This window comes from Rutidosis leptorrhynchoides, chromosome 11 (genome assembly GCF_046630445.1).
Source record: "Rutidosis leptorrhynchoides isolate AG116_Rl617_1_P2 chromosome 11, CSIRO_AGI_Rlap_v1, whole genome shotgun sequence".
NCBI classification, from domain to species: Eukaryota; Viridiplantae; Streptophyta; class Magnoliopsida; order Asterales; family Asteraceae; genus Rutidosis; species Rutidosis leptorrhynchoides.
Genome location: NC_092343.1, coordinates 44,487,108 through 44,500,570, shown reverse-complemented (window position 1 = coordinate 44,500,570; position 13,463 = coordinate 44,487,108).

Sequence of the window (13,463 nt, the reverse complement as noted above, 5' to 3'; positions counted from 1 at the left end):
ACGCAAGGACGTTCGAAAATCCGGAACCGGGACCTAAGTCAACTATGCATATAAATATAATATAATATATAAATAATTCTTAAAATTATATATATAATATATTTATTTATTAAAAAATCCGTCGGCAAGCTAGGAGCCAAACTTGAATGAGCTGTAATCCACTACTCCGCGATCGCGGAGATGTGAAGGAGAAACCCTTCGAGATCGCGGAGCACACCAATACTGAAATGGGGCCTATAAAAGGCAACGCATTCGATCGATATTTTACACTTCTTTTTCTTTTCATCATACGTAAAGATATATATATATATATATATATATATATATATATATATATATATATATATATTATAATTTTAATTTTAATTTTAATTCTAATAATAAAGGTATGTTAGCGAATGTTGTAAAGGTGTAAGTCGAAATTCTGTCTGTGTAACACTACGCTATTAATAAATCACTATAAGTTATGTTTAAATTATTTTCATTAATGTCTCGTAGCTAAGTTATTATTATGCTTATTTAAGCCGAAGTAATCGTGATGTTAGACTAGATATTAAAATTGGATAATTGGGCTTTGTACCATAATTGGGGTTTGGACAAAAGAACGACACTTGTGGAAATTACACTATGGGCTATTAATGGGCTTTATATTAACTAAACGATACCTCGTTAATTTAATATATAGACTTATAATTTGACGTATTTATATATAACCATATACGCTTGACTGGGTACGGTGGGCGGTGTGATGACCCGGAAATTTCCGATCAAATTTAAACTTTAATCTTTATATATTCCCAACACGATAAGCAAAAATCTGTAATGTTGAGTCTCGAAAGCTTTGAAATCTATATTCATGTAATCAATTACCCTTTGATCAAGTTTTGACGATTCACGAACCATTATATGAATGGATATGATTATGTATGTATATGTGTATATATAATTAAAGCTTGAAAACTTTAACAAAGTATTAGACGTATAATACTTTACATAAACGTATCGGCTACAAAATATAATCAAATAATTATCGATGGAATTAAAAGATAATATTCAAGTGATTAAATTATCAGATACATTGAATGATGATTGCGAGTCTCTATCAAGAGGTCCACTTTTATTTAGAAAACCTTTTCTTTTTAACGGTATCTGGAATATCTGATAAGAGTGATTTACAAAAGTGTCATTAGCCAGAGTTAGTCAAAAGTTAGTAATCATTTCCGTTTAAAATTCAAAAATGTACTTTAATTGATTAACTCGCATCCCTCGATAAATCAACTCTTTAGTTTCCATATTAAACACAGTAGTTAGTAAAATAACTACTATCATTTAAAATAAGTAAATTATATAAAATGAACTAGAAAGGTAATCGCTTTTGAAAGACAAAATATTATATCATTTGACAAATATTTCAAATATATAGGTTGAACAAATTTACAATTTTAAATGAAAATATATATTTTTAACTTAGTCGTAATATGTCCTGACTTAAAATAATATATCTTGACAAACAACGAGCTCCTGATTTATAGAAGGAAATGACCACAACACTAAATTATATAAGATATATTTGTCAATAAGTAATTTTTCAATAACTAAAACTAAATTTTTATAATGGTAAGAGTCATTAAACGTAAAAGGCTAGTTTTCTAAACGTACGAAAGTGCGCTCGAAAAACCGAAAGTAGTACAGGAGTCGTGAGACCACGCCCGTGTCATTTTTGTAAAAATTACATTTTTACCATGAACATAAATATAATATAATATATAAGTAATTATATAAATTAAATATATTATATTAAATATTATATAAACTAATCACCACGTTTTTTTAATTCATATATGTTATAATGTAAAAAGCAAATCACGGGAACAACATTCCACCGCAAATCACGTTCTATTTTTTTTTCTTCATATATGATGTAAAAGTTGAAGCCACAAATCACGGAAGCATGAGGTGCAATACTTAATGGTTCTATAAAATGCAAGCATAATCAGATTGTTATGCACACACAAACATCCACATTCATATATCTAGTACTACATATAGAATTATTATTATTTATATTATTATTATTATTAATATCAAGACAAGATTATTATTATTAATATTATATTATTATTATTAGTATTAATAATCTTAGGTAGTGATATTATTAGTATTATACATAAAATACTACGACGAGGTAATGGATGAATTATTTCAAGACGGGTTTTATGAGTAGGATAGAGCTAAGGAAATTATGGGTTATAGCTATGGAGGTTATGGGTATTGTTCGGGGGTATGCTCGTGAGGTCAATCTAGTGTTTATCATTTCCGTTGCATCTACGTACTTTCCTGTAATATTGAATCTCAATATTGATACGTGAGCACTCATAACTTAACTTTTATTTATTAATAGTGTATCCCTGACTAGTGCTCGAGTATTTAGGATTATGCATGCTTGTACTTTTGATATTGCCTTTAGATAGGTTATGATGAATTTTAAATCAGTTACACTTGCGATTGAGATAAGGTATAAGATATGCATGTCGTTGGAAAGCTAGCGAAAAATTAAGAACTTTTCCTTTAGATACCGAATGGTTTCGATGAACAGATTAGAAGTTATCGTCAAATGATTTTTTGTATTATTATTAAAAATGATTATTATTATCGTCGTTAATATCGTCGTTCTAGTTTTAACTAATTATTAATAATAATAATAATAATAATAATAATAATAATAATATTATTATTATTATTATTATTATTATTATTATTATTATTATTATTATTATTATTATTATTATTATTATTTTTATTATTATTATTATCATTATCACTAAAAGGTATTAGTATCAAAAATTAGTATTTAAATATTATTACTATCGTTATTATTGTTAAAATTATAATTAGTATTATTATTATTATTATTATTATTATTATTATTATTATTATTATTATCATTAAAAATAGTTAATAGTATTATCATCATAATATTATTATCAGTAATATTATCATAATTAAAACTAATATTAGTAACACCTAATTATTATAAATATTACTATTATTATCATTAAAATGAACGCGATATAAAAGACGATTTAAAAGTTATTAACAAATTGATTAGGAAATAATGAGTATGAGTATCATGATGAAATTTAAAGGTATTGAGTTAGGTAAAATTATCATTTTTCACTATTATTATTAAAAGTATTATTATAATATTAAAAATATTATCTTTACAAAAATTATTATTTTAATAGGAATATCATTATTAATATAAAATTTCATTATTAATAAGAATTATTTTATTAATACCATTTTTGTAAAACTATTTTTACTATTATTAGTAGGATAATAATTATTATTACCAAATAACACAAGTTTTACTTATTATTATTATCAATGTTATTTTATCAAATAAAAAGGTAATACGTATAATATAATTAACTTAATAAAACCTATCTTAACATTTTTATGATATCCAATAAACTTTATAAATTTTATTATCTAAAATATATAAAAGTATATTTTTATATAAAATTTTATTTATTAATAAATTAATTATATTATTTACTCTAATAATTTTTTTTTAAAAATATTTAAAAATATAAAATGACGATATTTAAACTATATAATAATCATTTATAAATTTTGGAAATCATTTTGAGTCAAATTGACTTTTGTTGACTCTTGCATATTAGTCTCGAGTATTAGGATTGTGATACACTATGACTTGACCTAATTTGTTAGACAAATATTGACCAACACATAAATATATATAATTAATTTAGGTTCGTGAATCCGAGGCCAACCTTGCACTTGTTCAATGACGTTATATGTATTTTTACTACGAAATACAGTATGGTGAGTTTCATTTACCTTTTACCCTTTATATTTTTGGGACTGAGAATACATGCGCTTTTATAAATGTTTGACGAAATAGACACAAGTAATTGAAACTACATTCTATGGTTGAATTATTGAAATCGAATATGCCCCTTTTTATTAAAGTCTGGTAATCTAAGAATTAGGGAACAGACACCCTAATTGACGCGAATCCTAAAGATAGATCTATTGGGCCTAACAAACCCCATCCAAAGTACCGGATGCTTTAGTACTTTGAAATTTATATCATGTCTGAAGGAGGATCCCAGAATGATAGGGGATATTCTTATATGTATCTAGTTAATGTCGGTTACCAGGTGTTCACCATATGAATGATTATTTTTGTCTCTATGCATGCGACGTATATTTATGAGAACTGGAAATGAAATTCTTGTGGTCTATTAAAATGATGGAAATAAATGATTATGATAAACTAATGAACTCACCAATCTTTTGGTCGACACTTTAAAGCATGTTTATTCTCAGGTTTGAAAGAAATCTTCCGCTGTGCATTAGCTCATTATAAGGATACTACTTGGAGTCATTCATGACATATTTCAAAAGACGTTGCATTCGAGTCGTTGAAGTTCATTAGAGATTATTATTAAGTAAATGGCGGATTAGGTTATTTATAGTTTAGATATTATGAAATGGTATGCATACCTATCAACTTTCGACATAATGAAAGATTGTCTTTTAAAAACGAATGCAATGTTTGTAAAATGTATCATTTAGAGGTTAAGTACCTCGCGATGTAATCATATGTTGTTGTATTCATCCCTATGGATTGGGTCGGGTTATCTCAGGCGGGATATCTATAAATACCAATAATTGTTCATTTTACCGGACACGGAACTGGATTAATAGTTAATAGACTTGTTGAAACAGGGGTGGATTACATTTAAGGGTAATTGGTGTAATTGTTAACAAAGTAGTAAAACCTTGGTTTACACGCAGTCGATAACCTGGTGTATTCATTAAACAAAGTATTAAGACCTTGTTACAATTCGAATCCCCAATTAGTTGGAATATTTGACTTCGGGAATAAGAATAATTTGACGAAGACTTTTGCACTTTATATTTATGACTGATGGACTATTATGGACAAATCCGTATGGACATATTGAATAATCCAGGACAAAGGACAATTAACTCATGGTAATAAAACTAAAATCAACACGTCAAACATCATGATTACGGAAGTTTAAATAAGCATAATTTATTTATTTCATATTTAATTGCACTTTTAATTATCGCACTTTTATTTATTGTCATTGTATTTAATTGCACTTTTTATTATCGTACTCTTTAATTATCGCAATTTTATTTTATCGCACTTTTATTTATCGCAATTTCATTATCGTTATTTACTTTACGCTTTAAATTAAGTTATATTTATTTTTAATATTTTACATTAGGTTTTAACTGCGACTAAAGTTTTAAAATCGACAAACCGGTCATTAAACGGTAAAAACCCCCTTTTATAATAATAATACTACTTATATATATTTTTGTATTTTTACAATTATAAGTTAAAACTAATATAGCGTTATGCTTGTTTAAAAGATCCCTGTGGAACGAACCGGACTTACTAAAAACTACACTACTGTACGATTAGGTACACTGCCTATAAGTGTTGTAGCAAGGTTTAGGTATATCCATTCTATAAATAAATAAATCACTTGTGTAAAATTGTATCGTATTTAATAGTATTTCCTTGTAAAAATAATACTATTTCATATACACCTCGCATAACATCAAATGGTTGTTCAGATTTCTATGAACGAATGTATAGCGTTGTGAAAGTAGTGGGTATAGTCAATAATTTTTGAATCAAAATTGAAGAATGTACAGTGTAACATATTAATTGTGAACTTAAATATTTTCCCGGGTATTACCTACCCGTTAAAGATTTCACAATTAATACTTTGTACAAAAGAATTTTTATTACCGTTTTTATGAAAATATATGTATGTATATTTTCTTCAGATGTAATACAGATTTAATGAGTTAATATCATATTAAGCTCATTTGATTTTTTTTGGCTTGACTTAGAAATGATTAATCTCTAAAACATTAGAGATTACATAATCTTCGCGGAGTATTTCACTAATGAAATCAATACTTCATTATTTATTCTTATTGATATTCCTTGGTATCTATAGGGCGTATGACGTTGATGCTCGTGGGACAGATTGTGAAGTTGAGGTTTGCGGTGCGGTTGGTGGTGGTAATGGTACAGTTGGTGTTGTTGTCGGTGGTACTGTTGATGCCGGTGATGCTTCTGGTGCTTGTAACCTTTGCACCATATTCTCCAAAGCTACTACCTGAGAGCGAAGCTCGTTGACTTCTTCTATTACACCGGGATGATTGTTGGTTCGGACGAGCGGATGAATAAGATTCAGAATATTAGATATTACGTAATCGTTGTGAGCTGTTCTGGAAATGAGGGTTAAAATGGTGTTAGGAACAGGTTCGCCGGTAAGTGCTTCAGATTCTTCGCCAAGAGGTGAATGTGGTAGATGGAAGGGCTCGCCTTCTTCCTGTCTCCAATGATTAAGTAGAATATGAACCCATCCCCAATTCATCTAGAATAGATGATGGCTAATTGATTGATCCATTCCGGTTACGCTGCTTTCGGAGCTCGAGTGGAAATCCATATCGGAATATCTGTCGGAATCTAAGGAATTTGAACTAGATACAGGATCCATTTTGTGTAATCAAGGAAAAGATTTTTGGAATAAAATAGATTATAGGACTAATTTGGTACTCCTCAATACATAGTTTACATATGTATTTATAATACCAGAATCCCATATCTTACGGAGGATTTTACGAAAGATGTCAGGCAAAGTTTACTGTAATAGATATGCCAAGATATGAATTTTGTCTATACTATCTATGCAATCAATGCAATAAGACGCGTTTAGACTTAATATGTTAGACAGGTAATTTCTGACAAGAAATGATAAGCAAAACTTTTGACATGCAGACACGGTCGAAGTCCAGACTTACGAATGCATCCTAACAACTATCAGTTAAACACACTAATGCAAGACATGGTTCACTAGGACCAACGCTATGATACCAACTGTGACGATCGCTCCAAATCCATATGGACGAACACGTCATTCATCGATTTCATTGCGAGGTATTCGACCTCTATATGATACGTTTTGTAAACATTGCATTCTTTTGAAAAAGGCACACCATAAATGAATATTTAAATCAAAGGTTTTCGACAGCTGATGATTTCTACATATAGACAATCACCGTAAATAATAGTTTACAATAGTACTTCCGTTGAAAATGCAGTCAAAATAAGATACATGGTGATGATTTGGAGAATGCAACGTTTCCTTGAAAAATATGCCATGTAAGACTCCATGCACATAGCTTGTCTAACATATAAGTAAACAGCGGAAGACTTTTAGGGAACCTGAGAATAAACATGCTAACAAGTGTCAACACAAAGGTCGGTGAATTCATAGTTTAAATGTTTTGCATAATCTGTACATAAAGGTGGATCACAAGATTTTAGTTGTTTCATCCAGAAACGTTTATCAAAATATTCTACAAGATTGAGCACCCTGGTAACTAAGCTTTAACGTTATAATAAGTACCCATGTTTTAACATACATGCAACCAACATGTACAATACACGCAAACCAACGTGTACTAAACTCAAATAGCATACGTCTGTTTTATAGTTCAGGCTAGGGTTTCTATACCTGGAACAGATGGGGATGTCAAGCCCTATGGATCCATATACAACTACTCGCGCCTACCAGTTCTTATAACTGGCAGTTACTAGTTACCAAAGCTAAGGGATTTTCGATTCAAACTCAGTGTATAATTTAGTATGTACTTGTATCCATTGTTTTTAAAATAAAGTGCATGTATTCTCAGCCCAAAAATATAGATTGCAAAAGCAATTAAAAAGGGAGCAAACAAAACTCACCTTAGCAGCATATAAAGTCGTTCACCAAAATGTGACTGAAACTCGGATTACCAAATAACCGTAGATCTCAACCTAGGGAACATATGTTGGTCAATAAATGTCTATCAAGCTAGGTTAGGTCATAGTGTATCACAATCCTAATGCTCGAGATCGACATAAAAAGGTTATCGAAAGTCATTTCAAAAAGTCAATCTGTTTCAATACCATAGTTGAATGATCATGGCAATCGGAACATTTTAACATTTCACATAGTTTCCCAATTCTTGCAAAATTAGATTATAGTATTTACAAGGCTTTAAAATATGATAAAACAATCAATTTTGACAATTGTTCAACAAAACGAGACGTGCCTTATATAAGGATTCATTTACTCGGCTGGTAATATTCAAAAATCCAGTTTATCAATCTTACAAACAAGTTGTTTAAATATCAGTTGCAGATTCAAAAGCAATTTCAATTAATGTCAATCATAATTCAGTTGATCATATCTTTTAATTCGTTCACCAAAATTACGCGATTTCTAAATGAAAAGTTATTGATTTTTCGACAGCTTTCCAAAAAATGCATATCATATACCTTTTATTAGTAATATATGTATTTAATTCGTGATTTATCATAAACTGTTTAACGACAAAATTTAGAATACAAGCATGCATAAATATATATAATCGAGCACTAGTCATGGATATACAATTAATATATAAAAGATAAGATATGAATGCTCACGTATCAATATTGTGATTCAATATTGCAGGAAAGTACGTAGACGCAACAGAGATGATAAACACTAGGTTTGACTTGCGAACAATACCCCTAAACATTACCCATAACCTCCATAGCTATAACCCATAGTTTCCTTAGCTCTATCCCGCTCATAAAACCCGTTTTGAAAACATGCGAGCAGAACCTCGTCGTAGTATTTTATGTAATAATACTAATAATAATACTAATAATAATAATAATAATAACACTACTAATAATAATAATATGAATCTTAATAATAATAATAATATAAATAATAAAAATATTGAGAGCAGAGGGAGTAATATATATCGGATGTATATGTGTGTGCACAAATGAAACGAAAACGTTCGAATTTAAAGACATGGCCTCATTTCCTCAGCCATGCGATCGCATGGTTCAGTAAGGCAAATTCCATGCGATCGCATGGATGCCTTTTCCAGCTCAAAATCCTTTGTTTTTATTCTCGTCAACATGATTTTATAATATAAATATAATATATAATTTATATAATTAATTATATATTATATTTAATTCATGTGCATAGTTGACTTGTAATTTTCGTTCCGATGACTCGTACGTCGTCCCTCGACTTATGTCTCGGTTCCAGTTTTTCGAACGTCCCTTCGTACGCTGAGAAAACTCGCACTTTACGTTTCGTGACTCGTACCTTTGTCAAAATATAGACTTAAATTATCCATAAACTACACCACTCGAAATATAACTTATATACTTGAGCATTTTGGTCATTTACTTCTATAAATCATCTTCTCGTTATCAAAGTATATAGTTTTAAATCAAAACATTTCATAACCAAGTTAATATTATATTTTATAGTATTGTTAAATATATATTTTCAATATTAATAAACACGTTTTTAAATACATATCGCAAGTTATTCATATATCTAATTCCAACAGTTAATATTCCAACTTATCATATGTATTCAAATTGATATTTAAACCAAAAACATATTAACAATCAATTGAATATTAAGCTGTTTAGTTCTCCACTAACTTTTATCTAACCTTCGTCATCTAACACTTTACCATTTATTCTGAATACCGTTAAAAATGAATGATTTCTCAAATTAGTGTGGACCTTACAACAGAGACCCGTAACAATATCATTATCATTAAGGGGCCTGATAAATGTCTTTTAATTAAATCGTTTGGCATTATCTTTTAACTCCGTAGTTAAATATATCAATCAGATAATCAAATCAATAAGTTTAATGCACAGTATCATATATTCAACACTTTGTTACGTTTTCAAGTTATAGTATATGTATCTATTTACATATAATTATTCGTGCATCATCGTGAATAAACGAAGGGTAATTGAATAGTTCAAAAGTTTTGAGATTCAGTTTTACAGACTTTGCTTAACGTGTCGGAAACGTTAAAGATTATGTTTAAATTTGGTCAGAATTTTCCGGGTCATCACAGCAGGTGGATTGAATTGTTAAATGATTACGACTTTGAGATTCGTTACCACCCGGGGAAGGCAAATGTGGTAGCTGACGCCTTGAGCAGAAAGGACAGAGAACCTATTCGGATAAAAGCTTTGAATATAATGATTCACACTAACCTTACTACTCAAATAAAGGAGGCGCAACAAGGAGTTTTAAAAGAGGGAAATTTAAAGGATGAAATACCCAAAGGATCGAAGAAGCATCTTAATATTCGGGAAGACTGAACCCGGTATAGGGCTGAAAGAATTTGGGTACCAAAATTTGGAGATATGAGAGAAATGGTACTTAGAGAAGCTCATAAAACCAGATACTCAATACATCCTGGAATGGAGAAGATGTACAAGGATCTCAAGAAACATTTTTGGTGGCCGGGTATGAAAGCCGATGTTGCTAAATACGTAGGAGAATGTTTGACGTGTTCTAAGGTCAAAGCTGAGCATCAGAAACCATCAGGTCTACTTCAACAACCCGAAATCTCGGAATGGAAATGGGAAAACATTACCATGGATTTCATCACTAAATTGTCAAGGACTGCAAGTGGTTTTGATACTATTTGGGTAATAGTTGATCGTCTCACCAAATCAGCACACTTCCTGCCAATAAGAGAAGATGACAAGATGGAGAAGTTAGCACGAATGTATTTGAAGGAAGTCATCTCCAGACATGGAATACCAATCTCTATTATCTTTGATAGGGATGGCAGATTTATTTCAAGATTCTGGCAGACATTACAGCAAGCATTAGGAACTCTTCTAGACATGAGTACTGCCTATCATCCACAAAATGATGGGTGGAGCGAAAGGACGATACAAACGCTTGAAGACATGCTACGAGCATTTGTTATTGATTTCGGAAACAGTTGGGATCGACATCTACCATTAGCAGAATTTTCTTACAACAAAAGCTACCATTCAAGCATTGAGATGGCGCCGTTTGAAGCACTTTATGGTAGAAAGTGCAGGTCTCCAATTTTTTGGAGTGAAGTGGGGGATAGACAGATTATGGGTTCGGAGATAATACAAGAAACTACCGAGAAGATCATCCAAATTCAACAACGGTTGAAAACCGCCCAAATTCGACAAAAGAGCTACGCTAACATTAAAAGAAAAGATATAGAATTTGAAATTGGAGAGATGGTCATGCTTAAAGTTGCACCTTGGAAAGGCGTTGTCCGATTTGGTAAACGAGGGAAATTAAATCTAAGGTATATTAGACCATTCAAGATTATTGATCGTGTCGGACCAGTAGCTTACCGACTTGAGTTACCTCAACAACTCGTGGCTGTACATAACACTTTCCACGTCTCGAATTTGAAGAAATGTTTTGCTAAAGAAGATCTCACTATTCCGTTAGACGAAATCCAAATCAACGGAAAACTTCAATTCATCGAAGAACCCGTCGAAATAATGGATCGTGAGGTTAAAAGACTTAAGCAAAATAAGATACCAATTGTTAAGGTTCGATGGAATGCACGTAGAGGACCCGAGTTCACCTGGAAACGAGAAGATCAGAAATACCCGCACTTATTTCCAGAAGATACGTCAACACCTCCAACTGCTTAAAATTTTGGGACGAAATTTATATAACGGGTAGGTAGTGTAGTGACCCGAACTTTTCCATGTTTATATATATTAAATGAAATTGATATTTACATGATTAAGTGTTTCCAACATGTTAAGCAATCAAACTTGTTATGTGTGATGACCCAGAAATTTCGACTAAATTTAAACTTAATCTTTGTATGATAAACATTTCCGACACGATAAGCAAAGTCTGTAAAACTGAATCTCAAAATTTTTGAATTACTTTTATATATTTAAATACCTTCGGTTGTTTTCGACGATTCGCGAACAATTATATGTAAAAAGATACATATATACTATAACATGAAAAGGTAACAATGTATTAATTGTTTGATACCGTACATTAAACTTATTGGTTTAAATATCTATTTGAATGTATATGATAAGTTGAAATATTTATTATTAAAATTTATTTATAAATAACGTCCAATGTGTATTTAAAAACTGATTTATGTATATTAAAAAGATATATACATATATATAATAAACGATAGTAACATTCGTTTATTGATTCAATTGATATTTAGATAAGTTAACTAAAGCGTTTAAGATGAACCAGTTAAACACTAATTTGCTACAGTGTTTTCAAATTGCCACATTACTCAAAATGCTACAGTGTTTTCGAAAATCACTATTTGCTACAGTGAATTGCTACAGTAAAACACTATTTTAAAATGTATTTTTAACAAATAACGAGACGATGATTTATAGAAGTAAATGACCAAAATACTCGAAAGTTTAAGATATACTATGAGTGGTATAGTTTATGGATAACTTAAGGCTATATCTTGACAAAGGTACGTGTCACGAAACGTAAAATGCAAGTTTTCTCAGCGTACGAAAGGACATTCGAAAAACCAGAACCGGGACATAAGTCGAGTGATGACGTACGACTTATCGGAACAAAAATTACAAGTCAACTATGCACGTGAATTTAATATAATATATAATTAATTATTTAAATTATATATATTATATTAATATTTAATTATGTCGACGAGCTGAATTACAAAGCATATGTGAGCTGTCCCTGGTCCTCATGCGAGTCGCATGGCCAGAAGGCCATTTCCATGCGAGTCGCATGACTCCAGATTTCAGGCCACATCTATAAATTTCAGTGTTTTCGCTCGATTTAAATCACACACATACACAAATATATATATACTCCGTAATATTATTTATTATTTATTATTATTATTATTATTATTATTATTATTATTATTATTATTATTATTAATAAGATTATTATTAATCTTATTATTTTTTATTATTATTAGTGTTATTATTTTTGCGATACAAAAATAATAATGTACAAAAAATATTACGACGGAGTGCTGTCCAAGTAATTTTCAAAATGAGTTTTCGAGCAAGCTAGAGCTAAGGAAACTATGGGTTATTGCCAAGGAGGTTATGGGTAATGTTCGGGGGTATTTTTTTGTGAATCAAACCTCGTGTTTATCATCTCCGATGCGTCTACGTGCTTTCCTACAATATTGTATATCAATATTTAACTGTGAGTTTCATATGATCCCTTTTACTCAATATATTTTTGGGCTGAGAATACATGCAAATGATTTAATAACTGTTTTACAATATCTATATGCGTGAGTTTCATTGATCCCTTTTTAATTGCTTTTGCAACATATATTTTTGGGCTGAGAATACATGCACTTTATTTTAAACGCAATGGATACAAGTACATACTAAATTCTACACTGAGTTTGAACCGAAAATCCCTTAGCTTTGGTAACTGTTAACTGCCAGTTATAAGAACTGGTGGGCGCGAGTAGTAGTATATGGATCCATAGGGCTTGATATCCCTGTCCGAGCTAGA